Genomic DNA, 20,243 nt, shown 5'->3' on the forward strand with positions numbered 1-20,243 from the left:
GCTCCTGGTCAGGGATCTTGGCACAACAGTTCAACTTTTGGCCCCAGGCCACATACCCAATCAATATCACAGTAGAGATCACATCTCTACAAACTTGGGTCCTTTTGGCTTCTATACTTTGAGGACAAAATGTCTTAGAAATTGAACCAGACTTTGAAAAACCAACCTCCTTGGTAAAGGCCCTGTGTCCTTTGTAAGTCTAACCCTTTTGACTTTTAGCTCAGGCTTTTGAAAATGCTCTACTCACTGAAAGATATATGAAAAGTAAAACTTAAAAAATATATGGTAGAAATTGAACTGATATGAAGTTCCATGTGTCTGATTATTCTACTAACCATGCTTTCCCTAACACTATCAGAAGCAATATTATAATTTCTGTTTCAAGATATAAGCCTTTAATTGTTTCTATATTTTTTAGTTTGGTCTAATTCATGAGAAGAATCTAGCTACCTTCTATCTTCTCAGTCCTTTTGTCCAGAGAAGAAAAATCAACAAATTAACTCATTTTGGAGGAGTAATTGCAACCCTTGTATACACACACACGCTTACACACACACATACTAGGGGATGCTAGTCAAGAAGAAAAGGAATAAAGGAGACATTTTTAATCATCTGCTTCCTAGGCACTCCTTGAAACACAGAGTATAAATGTGACAGCTTCCTTGCAGACTTTTGTCAAGATCCATTCTCAGTAATACCCTACCTATTAGGAAGTTAATACATGGGAAAAGTGAAGTAGATTTCAAATAGTATAGTAAGAAATCTATTTTCCAAGTTCATGGTTGGATAAAAAGAAAGAAACTGGCCTTTGACTATGCAATAGACTCACAAGTGCCTTATAAGTAATTGTAAATTGAAAGATGAATGAATGATGGAGCATTTAACTGGTCCAAAGCTGATAAAACTACTTAATCCTTCCTTCCTGATAAAAGGCTAAATAAAATCAAAGGAAAAACCTAGAAGGCAACCTGATGCTAATAAATGCAGGTACTTACTGTCTCCCCCTTTCTAAGGTATGTCTAGAGTTCTAGATCAGCCAGAACAACAATTAGCTGACTATAAGGCTAAACTAAATAAGTTAAGGCTAACTGCTTCCTGTATGGCCCAACAGGGTGGAGCACAGTCCTTATGACAAAGGCGCACATACTCTTGAGAAACAGGCAACACAATGCTCCTCGAAGAAAAACTGTAAGGAAAAAAGATTGCAAGTCTTGATTCCTCAATGTGTCCACTGTGTCCTCCTTCCTTTGGTTTCTTTCCATCCCTCTCCTCCAGGCAGCTAAGGGGATCTCCAGTTTTCTTGGCCTGCTATTTTCTCTATCTATCCCTGAAAAGTGTCCTCAAATTTCTTTTTGAGTTTATTAAATTCCTTTACCAAGGAGACCAAGACATAAAAGGGGGCTCTGTGCCCTCTCTCTCTCTCTCTCTCTCTCTCTCTCTCTCTCTCTCTCTCTCTCTCTCTCTCACACACACACACACACACACACACACACACTCACCTAGTCAATCTACCTCATGGGTAACAAAACATAACTGGATTTCAATCATGGACCCAGTTGCCTTTCTTCTCTATTGATTTAAATTCTTCTCAATCTCACTGGTACCAAACTGCAGATTATATGAGAACAATTCCATCACTGACCCATATTCACATTAGAACAGATTGGGAAACAAAATATAAAGTAGATTTATTGAGTGAAGAAATACTGCTTAGAACCCACCAGAACACTCATTTGGGAAGGCATGGGCTAGAGAGGAGTGGCAGGTGGAGCATGGAGAAGCAGACAGGGAATGAGAGGTGTAGAGAACCAATTAGTACCCGAAGGAAAAGAAAACTTTGTAGCTGCTTCTGTTCTTATATATGCTAACCATTATGCAAAATTCTATTTTTTTAACGTAATTTCTAGCTGACATCTTCAACTACTCAAACAGATATTATCTATTTATTTAGTCTTTTTTTGTGACTGTAACAATGTTTGTACAATTTCTTCAGAGTACCATTTACTTTCTCTCCAGTAAAAACATTAAGTATCATGTTATCTACAACAATTAGTTATCTATAGCTGTGGAATAATTGACTTTCCAGTTTACCAGCTTCAAATAATACACATTTATTATGTCTCCTCAGGTAAAGGCCAGGAATCTGAGCCCAGCATAGCTGAAAACTCTGTTGTAGGTTTTCTCACAGGGTGCATGCAATCTTTCAGCAGCTCTTATGATTTCATTTGAGATCTTATGTGGAGAAAGGCAACCTCCAGCATAATTGAATTTAGTTAGTTCAGAGCTGGTCAAGTGAGAACATTTCCTCATTCCATGGGGTTGCAGTCAGGTTCGCATTGCTGACAGAAATCACCTAAACACGAACAGATTGTGGGGAAAAATTAAAAAAAAAAAAAAGTTTTATTCTGGCTTACAGACTTGAGGGGACGCTCCATGATGGCAGGGGAAAACGATGGCATAAGTACAGGGTGGACATCACCTCCTGGCCAATATCACTTGGCCAACAGGAACAGGAGCGTGTGCCAAACACTGGCAAGGGGAAATTGGATATACCTATAAAACTACCCTTAACAATACACTGCCTACAGGAGGTGTTAATTCCCAAATCTCCATCAGCACATCTAAATTTATGGGGGACACCTGAATCAAACCACCACACATTATATTTCAGTCTGCCTCATATTTCTAGAATGAAATTACAAACCAGGCATGTTTTATAGGAGAAATGGAATTTATCTGAAGCTTATATATCTAGGGGAAGGTCTATAATGACAGAAGAAATTGGCTCCCTTTCATAGGTCAAGAGAGACAGAGAAAGAGAAGCAACCACCAGCAAAAGCAAGCAAGAACACTCCAGGAAATCCACAAATGGCAGAAATGGCAGAATTCCAGCACTCTACATACCTGGAAACAGATCTTTCCCCAAACATACCTTGAGGCTGGACCCAGGACCCACCTACAGTAACACAAACTTACAAGCTTGAATAAAAACTCCTGAATTAAGTGAGGGATATCCATTCAGACTACCACATTCTGCCTCTAGCCCCTAATAGATTTATAAACATCTTACATTGTATAGTGTATATTGCATATTTTAAAGTGCAAATTCAAAGTCCCATAGTCTTTACCAATTTAAGATAATTTCAAAGTCCCAAGTCTCATCTGACATTTAAGATTGCCTCTTAACAGGGCATCCTATAAAATGAAAATGTTACCCATTTTTAACATATAATGGCACAGAGTAAATATTTTCAACTGTTATAAGGCATAACAAGGAGAGATTGGAAAAATGTAAAATCAACCCTTAAGCAAAACATCAAATATCTGTAGTTTTCCTCTGATAATATAATCAGTGACTGATATTCTCTGTAATTTTTAATTTCACTCCTTCAGCTGGGCTGAGTAGTTAGGGGAAAATTTATCCTCAGCCAACAGCTGTCCATGGTAGCCCTTGTTTAGTCCTAGTATATCTAAACATCACTGGATCTCCATGTAAACCATTCATCTTCCAGGTAGTTTTCCTGGCGTACCAGGGTCATCATGTCCTGCCTGTGGGTGTGTGTCAGCTGCAGCTGCTGGAACTGTATGTGCTTTATGACCCATTGTACATTTTTTTTTAATGTTTTCAAAACTAATACCAGGTGTACAGGACACAACCACATTTTTAATGTAGGGATTAAATAAATTATTATCTTGAAGAGAAGTTTCCTTTTCCAGTCAGTTTTTTAAGAAGCTGTATTTTTATCATTCAGTCTTTTCTCAGGCATCATTTTTATTGTTTCGATGTATAATAGTTGGTCCATATTTATTGTAATTGTTAATTTATTAGACAATAGGAGCTTCAGCAATCAGTTTCTGTGCCAATAATTTTTAACTTGTTTGAGTTTTCTTTTTTTTTTTTTAACTTTAGATCTTAAAATTTTTAGTTCTGTATCTTTAGCCAAGCACATCAGCCCACTACAAATTTAACCTTAATCAAACTCTCTGGGCCTGGGCAGAAGAATACAGTCAGGTCTTATGTCAGTATCCTAGTTCTAAAAGGTTTTCTGTAGTCTTTTCTTTCCTTTATAAGGTATACAAACAAAGACTTCAAGTACAATTTTCTCTGTACTTACCGTTTTTAAGCTCTTTCAAGAATAGTCCATAATACTTGGCATTCTACTCTAGAAGGCATCTTCAGTTGTAAGCACCAAGTTTTTCATTTCTGTAGCACACAAGTTCCGAAAGACTAACACCCACATGGTAAGATTCATGTCATGAGCACCCCATTCCTGGTACCAGTTCTGTCACAGTCAGCTTCATGTTGCTGGGATTAACTTCTGAACCAGGCACAGTTTATAGGAGGAATATAATTTATTTTACTTGAACTGTGAATAACACTGGTTCTCCTGTTTCTCATGACCTTGGAGTTGGACTGAAACCAGAATTGGCCTTAAGCTGGCCGATGACAAGTAGCCAGACTTCCCTACCTCTGTGCGTGAGCCAGTCTCTCATAATAAAGCTTCCCCTGTACATCAATATTCTATTTGTTTCATTTTGCTTTTCTTTTCCTGCAGGACTATGTTTTCAAATTTGATCCCCAGCTTATGGCAGTTGGGGAGGTGGAGACTTGCTGGAGAAGGTACAAGCTTCTGGGGTGTTGTAGACAGCTCCCCTTGCCAGAGCTTAGTTTACTGTCTTGCTGCGAACTTCTCCCTGCTTTGATGAGACATGATATTTATTCCCTGTTCTCATAGTTTCCCTAATATGATGAATCCAAAATAAAACCTTTCCTCTTGTCAGCTGCTTGGGTTTTTTTTGAGCATTTTGTCTAAGCAATGCAAAGGTAACAACAAATAACATGAGTATGTATGTGCATATATATCTCATATATATATATATGAGATAATTAAAGTTCAAATATATGGTGTTAGTGATTTTTAACATGTAATTATCATACATTGTATGAGACATAAAATCATTATCAAAATCTTTTCAGTTACAGAGGTGGTACATTTTAAATAATTTGAAAAGTTTAATATAATTTATGAAGGAAGGAGTTATTACTTAAGCTACAGCCTTCAGTAAATTATCAGGCCAGCAGGATTCTTTGTCTGAGATTATCTAATGCTGGTTTTAAAAAAAGATTAACTCATGGGACAAGAAAGAATTTGTTTTGAAAGTGAATTCTGGGCAGGTTGAATCCCTCTACAACAGTTGGCACCTGATTGGAAACGTCTTGAGAATTTTCGAAGGGTACTATTGAACCATACTTCACACTAGGTAAGTCACACAGCTTGGAAACAGGAGCAGTTCGCTATACTTATGGAGTTCTATGTGATTGATGTGGTTGTCAGTCAATGATCAGCAGAAGAGCCAAGTCTCCCCAAGGCTAAGCCATATTCTGGCAGTAAATTAGAAATTCAAGGGAGCATGTTCACTCTTCAGAGCAAGAGAAGACTCTTTAGTGAATAGACTCAAGATGGCCTAATAAAGTGTATGTCTCACTTAGACTGAGGGCACTTTAGTTTATGGAAGATGATTATTGAACACCAAGTGTATTAATCTCTGTAGAAATGAACTCCTAAGAACTAGATTTTGGTATTACAATTTTTGTTTGTTTGTTTTGTTGTTTTTTTATTTTTTTGTTTATTTTTATTTATTTATTTTGACAGTGACAGACAGATACAGAGGCAAAGAGAGAGAAAGAATGGGCGTGTCAGGGCCTCCAGCCACTGCAAACGAACTACAGATCCCCGTTCTGCATCTGGCTAACATGGGTCCTGGGGAATTGAGCCTTGAACTGGGGTCCTTAGGCTTCACAGGCAAGCATTTAACTGTTAAACCATCTCTCCAGCCCGTTTTTTTTTTTTTTTTTTTTTTTTTTTTTTTTGAGAGAGAGAGAAAGGGGGGTTCAGAATTGGTGCACCAAGGCCTCCAGTGACTGCAATCAAATTCCAGATGCTTATGCAACCTAGTGGGCATATGCGCCCTTGGGCCCTTGCTTCAACTTGTGTGTCTGGCTTGCATGGGACCTGGGTAGTAGAACATGGGTCCACTTGCAGACAAGTGCCTTAATGCCTAAGCCATTCCTCCTGCCCAGTATTACAGTTTTGGTCTTCCCTTAGAACATAGAAAGAAAACAAACCCCACATAATAATTATTTTATTTTCATAATAAAAATAGCAATGTACTTAGCATTAAAAATAAAGACTCTCCTTTTCTTATACAAACAGAGCAATCATGTTCTGAGCTGCTATACAGGAAAGACAATATGGCCAAGAGATGAGATAGCAGTGTAGTGCTTCCAATACTGGGAATGAATCCCAGAGAGAAAATTCATCTCAGTCTCATAATGTCTCTCCACAACTTCTCTTTTCTCTTCAGTTGTGGTTTGAATGTAAAACGCCCCTTGGGCCGCTGTGCTTGAACTCTCAGTCCCCAGCTGCTGTCACTAATTTGGAAGGTTGAGGAACTTTTAGGAGGTTGAGGATCACTGGATGATATGCATCGCTCAGGGCTGATTTTGAGTTTTAGTGGCTTGGCTCCACTTCCTGTTTACTATCCACTTTTCATTGCAGATACTATGCCACCAGGCAGTCAGCTCACTCTCCTGCTTACATGACTTTTTCACTATGATGAACCATATCCCCTCAAACTAACTCACAATAACTCATCCCACTCTTATTTTGCTTCTGTAATGTAATTTATTCACAAAATGAGAAAATAAATGGATAAACTTTCTTTCTGTATTCCTTCACTATACATTTCCCCCTTTTATCTAAGCAGCAAGTTCTAAATGGATCCTACATGTTTGCTATGAACATATTCATTCTAATGTATAAAATCAGCCTGTGTGTTTATTTCTGTATTTATTTAGATATCTACTTATTTTTGAAAAAAATTAAAAGATCTCATGTAGTCCAGGTTGGCCTCAAACTTGCTATGTGGCTGGGGCTGGGCTTGAACTCCTGATCATCCTCCTTTCACCTCCTAGTGCTAGAATTACAGGTTTGCAACCTAAATACCTCGGGTTACTAATTCTTAATAGAATCTTAAAAAGCATAATAAAAAATATCCTGGTGTCTTCAAAATGTAGGGATAAAATACCTTTATATGAAAGATTCTTGTATTATCAGTCTTTTTTTCTAAAGTAACATGAATTACACTAAATATAAATTATTTAAATAATGCACAATATTATGTTTTCTCATTCAACATCAAATGTTTACACCAAAGCATGCTTGTGTACAATACACCAGGCAGAGTGGGAATGGCCCAGACAGTGCTTCTCCAGTATGCTGTATCCAACAAGCTAGAGAGCTTGTGGGAAAATGTAGTTGATAATGGTGTAGGGTGCTTCTTTTGGAGTTTCAAATTAATTTAATCTAGTATGGAGTCTGATAATCTGCATTTCTAACAAGGTGATTAAAGTGCAGCTTCTCAGGGAACACTTGGAAAACTCTCCCTCTAAAATGAGGCTTTTAAAAATGTATTCCCAGAAAATCAGGCCCCATGTGAGACTTTTAGAATCAGAATCTTCCTTTTAATTAGATGCCCAGTAATTCTAGTCTTTTTTTTCCTTTCCTTTTTTCTTTTTCTTTTTTTTACTTTCTTTTTCTTTTCTTTTCTTTTTTTTTTTGTTTTTGTTTAGAGAGAGAGACAGAAAAAAATGATAATTGGCATGCCAGGGCCTCAGCATCAAACTACAGATGCTTGTGCCACCTAATGAGCATGTGTGACCTTGTGCTTGCCTGACATTTGTGTATCTGGATTACATAGGATCTGGAGAGTTGAACATGGATCATAGATCATAGATATGTAGGCTTCACAGACAACTGACTTAACTGATAAGCCATTTCTCCCGTCCCTATTCTTATCTTTTTTTATTGTTATTTATTGTTATAGAGATATTTTTCTTTTTTTAAATTTGTAGTCAGTGACTATAGTCAAGTTGGTACCATTGTTAGCTTCCTCCCTGTCCTCCCCCCTCCATAGTGACCCTCCTTATTGGCGTATATGGGTCGTGCATTGTGGAGTCAACCTTTAGTTTGGGGTAGGAGGAAATGTGTCTATGTGTCATGACCCAACATGGGGCTCTGACATTCTTTCTGCCCCCTCTTCCACAAATTTCCCTGAGCCATGTTGGGTTCATATTAGGTCTGCTTCTATGTTGAGATCTTGGGTGCCTCTGTGTCTCTGGATATCTGGTTTGGTAGGGGTTGATTGTTCTCTGTGTCTATCTCCTTCACCATTGTGCTGGTTCTTGGTTCACCAAGAAAACAGCATTCTTTCATATTTCCCCAATTATTCTTAGTTTCAGCTGGGGCCCTTTTGAGGTATGATCGGGTTTTTCTATCCTTAGGTTCTGTGACCATCTGAAAAAGAGAAGCAGATTATCCAACAGAGAGTAAAGTTAGCACCAAGTAAATGTGATAACCATTGTTTTTTAGAGAGAGTTTAGTGGAGAGCCTGCTTGTTTTTGGGATATGGTTTTGACTTGTTTCCCAGCTCCAGCTATGAGTTCCATTCCACAGCAGATCAGTTAGCCAAATTGAGAGCAGTTGGTTTCCCACCATGTCTGTGTGCCACTATTACACTTGTATGAGCATCATGTCTGGTAGTTTGCTGCTAAGTAAATTAGACCATGTGTTGTTTGGGCAGATATTGGTCTTTATCCTGGAATCGCTCATGTAGCACCTTCTGGCACTAGATGTGCTATCTGGGGACTGACTCTCTTCCAGCTTCCAGCCATGTTGCTCCACACAGCATACTAACAGTGTATAGTGTCTTCAGCAGTAGGATCTTACCATTAATCTATGGTAAGCACTCTGACATAAATCTATCTTCTTTTGGGAAACCTTGTAGGTCTCTGATTTAATGCTCATTGTGGATTATAACCACCTGCTGGAACTGGGAGTCACAGGTCAGCAGCCAAGAAGAGAAGGAAGAACTGGATAAGTGACGTAAAAGAGATAGAGAGATGAGAGAGAAGAGGGAGAAAGAGAGAGAGAGAAGCAGAAATAATGGACAGATTTTGTCATACCCTCTCCAGGGCCTTGTAAATCTGGTGTTCCCTCTAAGGGCCTGGTGGAGGTTTAGCCATTTAGTCTGTCTTTTACGATGTGAAGTTTTAGGGTACCATTGCCTTTTGGGTCCAGTTTTGTGGCCTCCACCCTTCCTTGCCCTCCCCTTTCCCCCCACCCTCTCCATTGTTGGGTCCTTGAGATGCTTGGTAGGTATGTCAGCAACTTGGGTAGACTCAGGTTAAGAGCTGTAGATGAATGAAACTATGCAGCAATTATCTTTCTGTGATTGGGGGAGTTGACTGAGAACAAGCTGTTCCAGGCTTGCTATTTTTCTTCAAATTTCATTGTGTCATTTCTCTTTACTGCTGTGCAGAATTCCATTGTGTAGACATACTACATCTTAGTTATCCATTTGTCTAATGATGGACATCTGGGTTGAGCAGCTATAAACATGGTTGAGCAAATCTCTCTGGATAGAGGTGTGGAGCTTTTAGGGTACAAGCCCAGTAAGGGAATAACTGGGTCTGTTAGTAACTCTATAGTAGTATTTTTAGGAGTCTCCATATTGCTGTCCAAAGTGGTTGTACCATTTTACATTCCCACCAACAGTTGCTGAATATCCAACCAACAGAGTCCTAATTTATAGAATCTACAAAGAACTCAAAAACCTAAATAATAAAAAGTCAATCCACTCACAAAATGGGGCAAAGAGCTGGACAGAGGAAGAAATACAAATAGCAGACACACACCTAAGGAAATGTTCAACATACATAATCATCAATAAATGCAAATTAAAATTACTATGAGATTCCATCTTGCCCCAGTAAGGATAGCAAATATCAAAAAAAAAAAAAAAATCAAATGAAAATAAATGCTGGCCAGGATGTGCAAAATAGGAACACTCATCCACTGTTGCTGGGAATGTAAAATGGTAAAAACCACTTTGGAAAAAAATATTGTCCTTTTTTCTTAAACTCACAATAGTTGTCTTAAAATATCATTCACATACCACAAAATTCAGTTTTCAAATGTACAATTCATTGACTTTTGGTGTTTTTTTCCAAAATTGTACACTTATGCACTACTTTGTAGTTTCTATCATTTCCTCAAAGAAACCCTGTATCCCTTAGCAGTTACTCTCATTTCCCATCTTCCCAGTTCTGGAAACTACAAGTACACTTCTTAGTTTTATAATTTTCCTATTCTGAGCATTTTGTATAAGAGAAACCATATTGTCTGCTCTCTTTGAATGTTTACTTCACTCGACATGTTTTACTGGTTTTTCTTCCGTGTTACAAAATTTGTCAATATGGATGTGTATCTAAGTGCACTGACATAATATATTGTCTAACTGATGGACATCACTACTCTTTCCACCTTTGGTTACAGTAAATAATACTGCTATTCATGTATAGTTTTATTCGTGTACACTAGTTTTCAATGCTTTTGGGTAAATGACTAAGAAATTGATCACTAGGTCACATGATACCTCTATGTTTGCCCTTTCAAGGACTTTCCCATTTTTCAAAATAGATGCCATAGTTAATAGTTCACTAGCAAAGAAACATTCCAAATTTCCACAAACCCTTTCTTGTGGCTATTATTGTCCATCTTTTTCATTTTAGCCGTACATTGTAGGTACTTGAAGTGGTAGTTCATTTGGTTTTGATTTGTGTTTCCTTAATGATGTATGATATTGAGCATTGTTTCCTGTGATTTCTGGACATCTATTCTCTTTGAAGCACTGACTATTCAAACCTCAAGTAATTCTTATGCTCATTACCACTTGAGAAGAGATATCTTGGGTGAGCTTTCAGGTTACAGTCACTAACATGTAGGGCAGTTTGTCAACTGGGGGTCACATGGTCTACAAAGGGACATTTAGCCACGGTAAGAGACACATTTATTTACCACAACTGGAGGGACCATGCTGGCATCCAGTGTGAAATGACCACAGATGCTGCTAAACTTCTTACAACAAATAGGGCAGATTCAATGACCCCCATCAACAAACAGTTATTTAGAAAATTAATATTCTAATTAGGAATCCCTGCCCTAACATGAAGAAACATCCTGCTTGCCATTAAGAGACTTCTGTTTCTAACATGAGGCCATCACCAGCAAGTCATGATAACCGATAACTCTATAACACCCAGCCATGTGCATTTGTGGTAATCAGAACAGTGTGGTTGAAAGTAATCTTCTCAAGTATCTTCAGCCCTGTGAGCTTCAGGGAGTTTCCTTTCATGCAGGACTCTGTGGGGGTGGGGAGGATCCAGGCTTTGTGCAGGCTCTGACTCAGCATCTCTAGGTACTTGTGAGTGGCCAGCTGTCAGATTTTATTGATTTGCAAGAACTGAGTGATGACTGCCCAGCTTTCAAGGCTTACTGCCTTCTCTCACCAATTCCTTTTGAAAAGAGGGTAACAAAGGCCTATTCAGAAAAGGGGCAGGGAAAAGAAATAAATAAAATAAAATAAATATAAATATAAATAAAAGGAGCAGGGAGGAGGGAAAGGATGATATCAATATTTTTGTTTACATACAAAATATGTCCATATTTAATAATAAAAATAAATAAAATGCATACGGTTGATAACATTATTGTATAAAATGTTAAAAAAAAAAGGGAGTAACAATGGGAACATTACAGCATGGCTGCATGGAGTTCAGTCTCAAAGGCATGAAATCCATTACATCTACTCTGGCTAGGGAGTGGTGGAACTAGAGGCTGTCAAACACAGAAAGGACCTTGGACAGCATGTCCAGCCCTTCATTTTATGCAGCCCATGTAGTTCAGTGCTTGAATAAAGAATAGTGTGTTAGGCTCATTACCATTTAGGGGTCATGTGAGAATAACACCCTTTTCATTATCAGGATACAAAACTAGAAAATCAAAAACTTCTCTTGAAATTTTAGATACCCTACTGGGGAAGGTTTATTCTCACTTAGAGAAGGAAGTGGTTGTGACCCAGCTGTGCCAGTTAAACTGTGACAGATGGTGATGTTATAGAACAGAGAGGGATGTCCTAAACTTGACTATGGATCAGAATCCCTTGCAGGGCTCATTTCAACACAGAGCCACCTCCAAAATTGAGGATTTGGTAGCTCTAAAAACCAATGGAGCACATTTCTAACATGTTCCTGTGGGTCCTAGAGCGACAGACTGTGTCCTTCCAGATCCCTGTGACTCAAAGTGTAGTGCATGAACCAAAAGCCCCTGAGACCTTGGAGAAGGCAGAATCCTGAGGCAATCTTCTGGAGGCAATCTTCTGGAGAAGTCTGAATTGTGGCAAAGCCTTCATTTGATTTGTGTGGACATTAACATCTGAGAAGTATTTGTAAGATGATTGTGATACCTCTGCTGGTATTGATTCTAAGCCAGGATGTGGCTCCATACTAGAGTTTTCTGAGGAGACTGAAAATCCCCCTGCCGTGGACAACCCCAGGCCAATTTAATGAGAATTTCAAGAGGCTGGGATGTTGAGTGGTTTTACAGTTTCCAGGTAATGCTATACAGGCTCTGTCACTGGCTTAGAACTCATTTATTAGGTTATACTGGGCGGTCAACAAGTGCCAGGAATTTTCCTGTCTCTGCTCTGCAGAGTTGGGCTTTCTGAAGTTCTTTCCCAGTTCAGATTGAGGGTAAGCTAAGTCATGTAAAAGGCATGACACTAGTTTTTAAAACTGAGTTGCTACCTGACTCTACTTCCTTAATCACTAGGCTTGTCAGTGTGGGGAAGAATACAGCCTGGTATCTGGAAGCTAAGATAGATACTATGTATGGCCCTGTAGTACCCTGGTTCCTACCAGAAGTGGGTTCCGTGGGTGATGATCTGACTGGACTCAGTATGCGGGGTAAGGTCTTTTACTCTTCTTTGGGAGCTACAACCGTTCTTGAATTTGGTGTCTCACAGGGTTTGGGATAGGAGACATTTTTTTCCAGTCTTGGCCTACAGGCTTCTCAGGAGGGCTAATGCCAAACCTGTAGGATTAGGCATAGCTAATGTCCACTAGGGGAGCTATTGACCAAGCATGAGAGCATTGGCCTCATCCTTTGAACTCCAGCTAACTCACCTCTTGTATTTCCTATGAAACTTTTAATCCTCTTAAAATTTACACATTGGAATTTCTAATATTGATGGTTCTTTCCTTTATTATGTAGCTGGCTTTTAAACTTCTGGGGTTCTTATGGCATATAATACACACAATGGGATTTTATTCAGCTGCAAAGAAAATTATTGAAATTTGCAGGAAAATAGATGGAACTGCAAAGCATTATGCTAAGAGAGGTAAACCAACAAAACAAAAGACAGAAACATGTCCACTCTCATGCGTGGATCCTAACTTTCAACATTTGTATGCATGTAAATAAGGGGATGTGAGAACAGGTTTAGATTAGAAAACTAGACAGGAGGCCAGGAGAGGGCAACACGGGTAATGAGAGAAGGGGGATGAAGGAACAAATATGACATAGGCATATAAAGGAGGCTATGGTGAGGGGCGGGTAGAAGGGAGAAGTGAATGAGGGAGAAGCAGGGAAGGAAAAAAATGAAAAATGCCATATGAAATATAGTTCTATTTATACTAATAAAATAGAGATTGCAAAACAGTAAATCCATACTTTTTAACAGTGCAGGCTTCATCCAAATATGTGTGTGTTATCCTGTTGATTGACATCTATAGCAACCTTTACTTTTTATTAATAATTCCCTAAGAGGTTTGAAAGGTCCCCATAAATGACATTGTAAAAGTTCTTGCATTTATAAACTTTAGAACTTCTATTACCTCTTAGTGCTTCCTGCCTTTTTTGGTTCCCTCTTGTAGTTTTGGTTTCAAATGATTTTTTTTCTTATTTTGCAAACTTTCTAATTATATTTTCATATCTTTTCATCAATTTATATTCATTTTGGGGACAAATGCCTCTTCCCCCCACCTTGGATACATATTGTAGGATTATGAAGTAATTTTTCAAGGTGTGCCAGGCTCCCCCAGCAGGTAGTGCTTAGGAAGGACCAGGCCCACTGGTTACTCCCAAGGGGTTGAGGAAGAGGGTGAATGTCAGACAACTCAGAACCTCTCCTAGTCACTGGAGAAAAACCACACTGAGCCAGGAGTCTTGTCGAAGCAGGAACTCACTTTATTGTTACAGGCGGTTGCCTATCTAATGTTGGGAATGAAGGCGGGGGTTCTAGGATTGGGGGAGAGGTAAGGGCCAATAGTAAACTGTGACTATTGAAATGATAACTCCAGCGCAAAAGTAGCAGGCAAGAAGCCATTAGGCATCTTGGTGAGTCCTAGCTGGTCAGAGACAGGCAGCCAAACTTTAGCTAGGCAAAGGAAATTCCACTAGGCCTCACATCCAGGCCTCTCAAGGCCCAACATCTTCCCCTTTTGCTTGTGTAAGCATGGTGGAAAACATGGCCCCTCTCTTAGGTTTTCCCCCTCTGGGGATCTTACCTGTCACTGGGTACCATATATCCAGCTCATTGAGAATCCACTCCATGACCTGTCTTAGATTGTCCCAGCCTGTCTGATCTTACCTGTCATTGGTCAGAAGGAGGACGGAGGACGGATGCTCATATGAGGACAGCCAGTCATATGAGGAGCTTGACTCCTGAGAAGTAAGCCTATGATAATGTATTTCAACTTGATGAAGTTTTATTGTCTCTAGCTATTGGTGAATAAATTCTGTAATATTATTAATTACACAAGGTCTGACAGGAGAAGGAGAAGGAGGGTCCCCAAGTAGAGGGAGAAGTTAGGGTAAGAAGTAAGCCTGTTTGCAGGGGGTTGTCTGGAGGTCCCATTGCCGCCTCTCCAAGTCCTCCTATAGCCTTTTAATCTTGTCCTGGACGATTCCTGATTTATTGGTGTAAAAGCAGCATTTTTTTTTTCTGTAAAAACAAGCATATGCCTCACTTTTCGGCCATTAGTAGGTCTAGTCCTCTCCTGTTTTGTAGGACTACCTCAGCCAGGGAATCTAGCTTCCAGGAATGATATCTACATCTGGGATGAAGGTGGTTGGGGCACAAAGACCCATCCAATTGGTGGGCAGGAAGTCATAGACCATCCCGCCTCCACAAACGTAAACCATTCCAGAAGGTGGGCAGCATTGAGCATTGGGCTCAGTTGTGTTAAAAGTACAGAAGGAAGGATGAATGTATCCTACATCTATACTGGAATTATTAGGGGAAGGTTGGGCCCAAATGCAAGTTCCAGAGGAAACATTGGGAAAAGCTGAACAGGGATGGGGAAGGTAGCTGAGCAATTTTTTAAGGTCGTATGGGCAACTGTATAGCAAGCAGCCAGGGAGGACCAGATAGGAGGCAAAGCCAGAGCAGGGTGAAGACCATTTTAGGAACAGTCTTCAGGGGTGGGACACTCCCTGGAGAAGTGATTGTCAGTGTCCCCTGGTTGGAACAAATATTTTAGGTCTCTCACTGGTACCCAAATGGGTTTTTTTTCATCTTGAAGGAAGGCCCATCCAAACCCTTTCCCTGCTGTGAGGAGCGGGTCTGGTCTTCTCCAGGCCCAAGTCAATGGGTTCCTCCATCTTACCCATATAGAACTGTAGGTAATGGATGAGGACCAATGTTTTTGAAAAGGGGATAATTGTTTATTTTCTTTAATAAAATTTAAAATATTTAGGGTAAACAATGCCTTTTTTAGTTGATCATGTGGGGGTAAGGTTTCCCCCTTTTGTTTTTGTAATTGAGACTTAAGAGTCTGATTATATCTTTCAATGATAGCCTGGCCCTGGGGGTTATATGGGATGCCTGTGGAATGTGAGATTTTCCAGATCTGGAGAAAATCCACAAAGGACTTGCTTACGAAGCAGAGGCCATTATCTGTTTTAATTTGATCAGGTAGTCCAAGGGTGGCAAAGCATTGGAGCATATGGATAACTGCATGTTTAGATTTTTCCCCGGCATGTGCTGATGCCAAGCAGGCATGGGAAAGGGTATCAACTGAAAGAAAAAATATATTTAAGCTTTCCAAATGGAGAATAGTGTGTGACATCAATTTGCCAAAGATGATTAGGGTGGAGCCCTCGAGGATTGCTTCCTGTAGTTTGTGGGGGGTGGTACTTGGAGGAAAGGCTGACAGGACTTACAAGTCCAGACAATTTTTTTAAGGTCCTTGACTGGTACCTGTAGAAACCTGTGCTTGAGACCTCTCCAGTTGACATGGTTCAATAAGTGGAAGTGTGTAGGTTCTGTAATAGTATTACACTGAGGCATAGAAGCCATTTTATCAGCCAAATTGTTTCCTTGAGAGAGAAATCCTGGTAAGTTTTGATGACCCCTGAGCTGTTGAAGAAAAATGAAGTTAATTCTTTGTTTGAGTAGGGAACAAGCTTGAATCATCAGAGGAGATATAGGGTTGGAGTCCAGTCTAATATGGGCCTCAATCAGGTTGGGTAATAAATTAACAACATAAAGATTGTCAGAAAACAAATTAAACAGCTCTTGAATAGTGTCCAAAGCTAGAATGACAGCAAATAGTTCTTTGTGCTGACCCCTCAACCTCATGGGAGACTGACTTTATGGGCAGAGGCTCTTTTTTCCTGTTTTAAGGGAGGGTAAATGATTAGGGAAGCCCCCAGGTGCCCTCCATTGGTGAACAAGGTAAGAAAGTCAGGATTAGGTTGAGACATAAAAAGCCTGGGGAGCTTCCATTCTAACCTAGAGAAAGAATTCATCCATTTGGGAGGGCCATAATGACAATCAATTTTACTTAGAAACCCCTCAAGATCCGTAGCAACTCTGTTGTTATTTCTCCAAAGCCAGGTGAAATCTGTTATCTTAAAGGGAGTGACAATAAGGTGAGGTTGTGTTTCAAACAAATGGACAGAGGTGTCTTTGCCCTTGATAATGCAATCAGCAACCTGGTTGGTTATAAAATAAACTCTGGGGACCCCACCAATTGAGAGGTGGACCCATTGGATGGGCTCACCTTCCTGGGCCAACAGTGCAGTGCATAATGTTTCCCCAGAGAAAATGTAGAGGGAGATGGGCAAATCAGGATTGAACCTCTTTAGGGTTGCAGCATTTATAGCCTGTTGTACCTTATGAAAAATTTGTTGATGACAAGGGGACAAAATTACCTGAGAGGAGAAGTTAAGATCCTCTAGGAGGTCATACAAAGGGGACAGCTCTTTAGTAATTATGGGTATTCAAGGCCTCATCCAATTAATTTCTCCCAAGAGCTTCTGGAGTTGAGGCAAAGTGTAAGAATCCTGAATATAAAGTTGTGGCTTAACAGGTGAAACTGTATCTAGGGTAAGGATTGAGTCCAAGATCTTAAAGGGAGGCACAGTTTGAACTTTCTCAGGAGCTACTTTAAAGCTGTGAATATGATGGATAGTTAGACATTGGTGGGTAAGGTCCTGGAGTGTGGAGGAATCTAGGCACCCAAGAATAATATCATCCATGTAAATATAAAACAGGGTATTGGGGAGATTGATAACAGAAGAGAAAATGGATGACAGGTAATATTGACAAATGGGTGGGCTATTAGCCATGCCTTGAGGTAAGACAGTTCACTCAAATCTCCTATCTTGGCCACAAAAATTAACAGTGGGTACAGAAAATACAATTTTTTCCATGACTCCTGGATGGAGAGGGATAGAGAAGGAGCAATCTTTAATGTCAATGATAGTAATATGGTATATATTGGGAATAGCTGGGATTCATGGGAGTCCCCTATGGGGGGTTCTGAAGGGGATCATGCATTTATTGATCTTCCTTAAATCATGTAAAAATCTCCAGTACCCATTAGGCTTTTTTTATGACAAAGACAGGAGAGTCTCAGGGATTAGTGGAGGGACAGGTATGTCCAGCCACCAACTGTTTATTAATAAGTATATGGAGTTGGTGTAACTTAGAAGAAGGGAGAGGTCACTGTTCAACCCATATAGGATCACCCATTCTCCACTGGATTTTAAACAGGGGGACTGGGCAGTGGCCCTTAGAATTGGGGGTGTTCATTGGAGTACTTTTGTCTGAATTGCTCAAAGTAAGGGTCATCTCTATAATTGGGATGACGTTCCCTCCCTTCCTCAAACTGTTGTTGATATTCATTTTTTCTAACAAATCATTATAAAAGGCCTTATGGTCAGTAGTGATGAAAGCCTCAGCATCTCCAAGGATGTCTTGCCCCAGTAAGTTAGCAGTGAGCCCAGTTACCACGAGAGGGCAGATTTCTCCCCTGTCTCCACCTGAGTCAGCCCAAGGGAGCCATGTGGCAGTCTTCCAGGAGGTGGACTGCCCGCCAACTCCCAGTAGGAGAGGGCTGGGCACAAGCTGCCAGGAGGGGGCACTTCCTCCTTTCTCAGGACCATTCAGTCCACTCCAGTGTCAATGAGGAGTTTGATATTTTTATTGCCAATATTTAAAATACTTTTGGGTCTAAGGTTGAAGACCAGAGGGACAGTCCCATTGGCTTTGATGGTCTCTTTCCCCCTTTCTAATGGGGCTGGGAGGAACCCAGGAAGAGTTTGAAGGCTTTCCCTGTATGTCAACCTTCGACTGACACTCCCTAGCCCAATGAAACCCCTTTTTGCATTTAGGGCAGCAGGTGCGAGGGGTGTTGGTCGTGACCCCAGAGGGTGAGAGAGACTTTGTTTTGTTGAGGCACTCCTTTTTAAAGTGGCCCTTGTTCCCACACCCAAAACATGTTGATTTTTTTAGAATTTAACTGTAATGCACAGAGCGTAGTGGCCAAATCTCTCTGTTTATTTTCCTGAAGGGCAGCAGCCATGGCCCTAGCCTGATGGGAGATAGTGCCAATGTCCTTGTTGGCTACAATCCAGCTACTCATGGAGTTGTCCTTGAGACCTGCACAGGTGAGGCAGTGATCAGCCATGATTCTGTCCCAGACCAACATTCTAATAAACTGATCCCATAATGCCCCTGTGGGAAATTTTCTTTGGAGGGTTTTTTCCACCCTATCTATAAATGTAGCCAAGTCCTCAGATGGTTTTTGAGTAATACCCATAAGGGGATGGGGTTCAGTGGCTCACTCATCAAGCCTTTTCCATGTTGGCAAGCCCAGTGCCTTGTCCTGGTCCCTATACATCAGGGATAACTGCCTGTTGAGTGCCTGTAGCATATTGATCATAGGTACTGGAGAGCATCCCAAAAGTTATTGGCACAGGGGGTTGTTGACTTTGGTTTTGTTCTGCCTGTGTATGGCACTCATCATTAAAAAAGGCACACCACTTAATGTATAGGGGACCTGACAGACAGCCCTGACTAGATTTTTCCAATCTTGGGTTGTACAAGGTTGATGGGCAAATCCCTGTAATAGGGTCTCAGCCCAAGGAGAGTTCAGTCCATCCTCCGAGACTACCTTTTTAAGCTCCTTAAGGTCCTGAGCTTCCCATGGATACCAGGCAGCAGGGCGATTGCCCCCAGGATTTAGATTGATGGGAAATAAAAAAGTAGCTTTATTTTCTGGTGGCTTGGTGGCCAAATATGAAGGAGGGAATGAAGGGGTCCAGAAAGGGTTAGTCGATGGAGGAGGTGGAGGAGGAAGGCCAGAGATCACTCTCAAAGGGATCAAGTGAGGATTATAAAGATGTACCCTTTCCTGGGGTTTTTAAAGCTGTATCTCCAGGAGGAGTAGCTGGATCAGGCTGTACACTATCTTTTTCCTCTGTCTTTTGTTTATGTTTGGTTGGCCTTGGATGGAAGCAGTCCTTGAGGGCTGAGATCATAGGGAGTACCCCTGAGGGGAGTATTTGACCTCTCCACATGTGCTCGACAACCAAGGGCCTCTACCCTATCCCACATGTCCCAATCAAAGAGATTTTCTTCTGGCAGCCATGATGCCAGCTTAAGAAGGCAATCCCAGGACTGTCGAGCCTGGTTATCAGTAAATTAAGCCCTCTACTCTTTAGGAGTGCCCTGAGATATTCTAAGGCAGGATAGGATTTAGAGGTAGACTGTCCCATATTATAAAGTTGAGAGAGAAATGTCCATAAATTTAGGGTGATAGCAACCCACAGACACACTAGTACAACACAGCCACAAGGATCCAAAAAATAGGTAAACATGTTGTACAAAAGCCACAGATGCAGCTAGCCTAAGAACCAAAAGTGAAAGGAAAGAGAAAGAGAATGAATAGATGTTGACAAGCAAGTACAGGTTATAGAAGCAAAGTTTAGTCCATTAAATATGAAGACTGCCTCATAACTTATGAGGGTATGCTCACCCGCACACCAATTGAA

This window comes from Jaculus jaculus, chromosome 6 (genome assembly GCF_020740685.1).
Source record: "Jaculus jaculus isolate mJacJac1 chromosome 6, mJacJac1.mat.Y.cur, whole genome shotgun sequence".
NCBI lineage: Eukaryota > Metazoa > Chordata > Mammalia > Rodentia > Dipodidae > Jaculus > Jaculus jaculus.